Source organism: Pteropus vampyrus, unplaced genomic scaffold, assembly GCF_000151845.1.
Source record: "Pteropus vampyrus isolate Shadow unplaced genomic scaffold, Pvam_2.0 Scaffold862, whole genome shotgun sequence".
In the NCBI taxonomy this organism is placed as follows: domain Eukaryota; kingdom Metazoa; phylum Chordata; class Mammalia; order Chiroptera; family Pteropodidae; genus Pteropus; species Pteropus vampyrus.
The window spans coordinates 28,522-32,154 of NW_011889643.1; the positions used below are offsets into that span (position 1 = coordinate 28,522).

General features: G+C 43.4%; 1 pseudogene; it reads right to left on the reverse strand.

The window, feature by feature from the left end:
• Positions 1-624: 624 nt before the first annotated feature.
• On the reverse strand, positions 625-1,574 carry LOC105309805 (annotated as a pseudogene).
• Positions 1,575-3,633: the final 2,059 nt, after the last annotated feature.

Sequence of the window (3,633 nt, forward strand, 5' to 3'; positions counted from 1 at the left end):
GCTTTTGTGTTTTGGGGCTGTTGTGTCTTGTTGTTCTTTTTGTGTGTGTCTTGTGCGCTCTCTCTCTCCCTATCTCTGCGCCTCTTTTCTACACCCTTTTTTTTTTTATTTTCCAGCTTTTTTTGCGCATGTGTATATCCAGCTGTGATATGTGAAGTCAAATATTATCCTTCTTTATACAAGTTATAATCATCACAATGCCACCAATACCACAATCATCATTAATTCCTTATTGAGTTCACAGCACTTCACTGACATCTGGCTGGATTGAATCTGTATCACGTCCATCTGAATCATCACTTTTATCGAGAGCTCTTAGTTAATGAAGACTCAACAGTTCTGATGCTAAAGAGGCTTAACGTTAATCAGAAAGAAGACTAATAGTTTGAATCAAACTCAAGTTCTTTCTTGGCACTCTGTGTACAGTTGGGTCTCTTGATGTTTGAAGATAGCTCCAGCTGCAGAAGCCATCAACAAGTACCAGACAGGTACCCACCTTCACACCTCCTCAAATAGAAGTCAATTATTTTTACCTGTCCATCCGGTTATGGGAGGAAATGGGGTGGAAATACCATGGAACATGTAGTTTTAGGTCTGGTTGTGGCCTTCTGTGCTCCAGTGGCCTCACTCAGAGACCCTGCCACAGCCTGTTAACTTGAGGAAAGCCCTCTTCACATCTTTGTTTCTGAGGCTATAGATGATGCTATAGGAGTTGAGAAAGGCAGAGATGACACTGTAGAACAGACAGTTTCTTGTCCCGCTCTCGGGAGACATCGGCCCCAGGGTTCATGTACATAAACATGGCAGGTTCACAGAACATGGTTACCATGGTGATGTGGGAGACACAGGTGGAGAAGGCCTAGAGTCGACCCTGCTTTGAAATGATTCTCAAGATGGTGGCAATGATGTGAATATAATAGGTTGGAATGAAGGAAAGGGGTACCAGGAGAAAGATGAAGCCCAGAGTGAAATCAACTCGGTCATTGAGGGATGTGTCTGCACAGGCCAATTTTAGATCAGCAGGAATCTCACAGAAGAAGTGATTGATCTCATTAGGGCCACAGTAAGGCAGGCGCATTGCGAAGAGAATGTAGACTAGAGAACAGCTGACATCCCACTATCCACAAAAGACCACCATAGCCCCACACAGCCATGGGCTTATGATAACCTTGGACCTAAGTGGGTGGCAGATGGCTACATACCTATCATAGGCCATGACAGAGAACAGCCAGCCCTCAGTGATGTCCATCACCAGAAAGATGTACATCTGCATCACACATCCAATATAGGAGATAGTTTTCTTTTGACAGACCAGATGCACCAACTTCTGAGGCACAGTGATGGTGACATAATTCATGTCCAGCAATGAGAGGACATTGAGGAAGAAGTACATGGGTGTGTGGAGGCAGGAGTCCAGGTGGATCCAGGTGACAATGAGACCATTGTCTGCAAATATAGAGGTAGAGGAAGAGAAAGATGTTGAAGAGGGTTATATTAATTTTTGAATCCCTGGAGAAACCCAGAAGGATGAACTAAGACACAGAGCTGTGGTTCTCCCAGGAAAAATATTTCATTCTTCTTCAGCTGCAGAAAGAGAAATAGACCTGCTCATGGCCCAGCTTAGTCTCATATTCAAGGAACATGGTCATTCAGTTGCTGGGAAGGCCAATGGTTATTTGGATCCTACTTAGGAATAATACCAATTCGAAGATAAAGGTCTACCTGGGGTGAAGCTAAATTTGAGGAGAGGGAAACCTTCATGGAAATTTCTGTTTCTCAGCCCCGAATCTTTTTCCTAGGCTTTCATGGTTTTATTTCATTCTGTCTATCAGCTCCCGCAAAGCCTTATGCTTTTGTTCCCTTCAGGAGCTACCAACACATAGTGCATTGCTTGGGGGCTCTTTTCTCCTAGTCCTGGCTGAAGAATGAAATGATAAAGATTTGAAGTTTTCTTCCCTTTTATCTGAAGACAAGCACTGAGAACACTTTTCTTTAGGGTTTAAACATCTGATTACTCTAGTTATATAGACAGGGTGAGTCAGATTATGTGGAGAAGATATATAATTCCAGAAACCTTAAAAGTATTTAGAAAGTTTTACCCAGGTCTGTGTTTCTTTAATCTTTTGGGCTTCTGGAAGCTTCCTCACATCGGATTTTCTTTTAGTTGGTGTCTTTCACTGCTCTGCCTTTTCCTGGCTTTACCCATAACTAAAGGAAAGGTTCTTCGTGCTTGACCCTAAAGCTATAATTGAGGCAGAGTAACAGCTGTCTTTTTTTTGCTTAAAGACAGATTTGGCATCTCTAAGTCCTTTCAGCCTGGTGGGAATACTCCTTCCAATGGTAATCTACCCTTTAGAGTCCCTTTCTCTCCTAGACCTGAGATTCATGATAGGCAGGGAGCCCCAGTTAAAGACTGTGCTTGGGTTTAATTTATTGCTTCACAGTTAGCACTGATTCTGTGATGCCATAGAATGCGGTGTATTCTAATGCAGGAGCATGGAATTTGGAATCAGAAGACTTGAGTTCAAGTCTTAGTACTTCTAATCTGGCCTTGTTCAAGCAATGAAATCTCTTTGATACTCAATTTCCCAGGGCGAGATAGCATGAGAAGTAACACATGATATGTGCGAAGTACCTAGCATTGAGTCTAGCACAGGGCTGGAGCTCACTAATTCTAGTTTCCATCAAATCCTCTTTCTCATGGTGTCACTTATCAGATGGTCAACATTTATCAAATGGTCAAGAAATGGTCTTTTTGATAAATGACACCATGAGGAAGAGAATTTGAGGACATCTTACCTATCAGGCCCTGTACTAGGAGCTGGAGAGAAATAGACAAACAAGACGTGGTAGTAAAATTGCTGACTCATGAGAAGATCACACAAAATGTCTAGGATGCATTGTGACCAGTTTTCTGGTGGGCAGGAGGGTTTCTGGTACATAATATCTGGAAGAGTAAAAACTTGGCCTTCTCTCTATGCTCTTCTTCTTCCAGTTTCATCTGGACGTGATGCCTGGACTATTGCAGTAGTCTCTCAAGGCATCCCTCTCCCAGTCACTGCTACATACCTGGTGGCTAGAATATAGCTCTGAATTGAAGAAAAGAGGAGAGTTCAGAGGAAAGAGGGATAGAAGGGCCAGGGAGAGATGAATGTGGGGCTCCAAGCTCACTATGACCCTCCTTTGCAGCCATCCCAGGTAACAGCCTAGGGCTGTGCCAGAGAGGAATGCCAGGACATCATTATCCCTTCTGAAGGTGGTTACTTCCCTCCGCTTCCCCAACGAGAGCATCATAGCTCTTTCCAATTTCAGTGTCTTCTTCCAGCTCAATGACTGCCCTGAACATTCAATCAACTCTTTTCTCTGATTTATCATCCCTACCTTTATCTCTCCTACCAGTGTCTTTTCCCATATCTTCAGTGGGCTGCAGAGGAGGCCAACTGCCTCAGTTCCACAGCAACATTTTTCACTTCCATCCACTTTTTTCCCCACCTCAACCGAGGAGCACAGTTAAAAGACAAATAATGAGGAAGAAAGACAAAGAGACGGAGAAATCAATGAACAGAGGAGGACAGAGGTCAGGAAGCTGAATATAAAGATGCTTAGGCTTGGAGGGTCTGATGTGAATAGGAA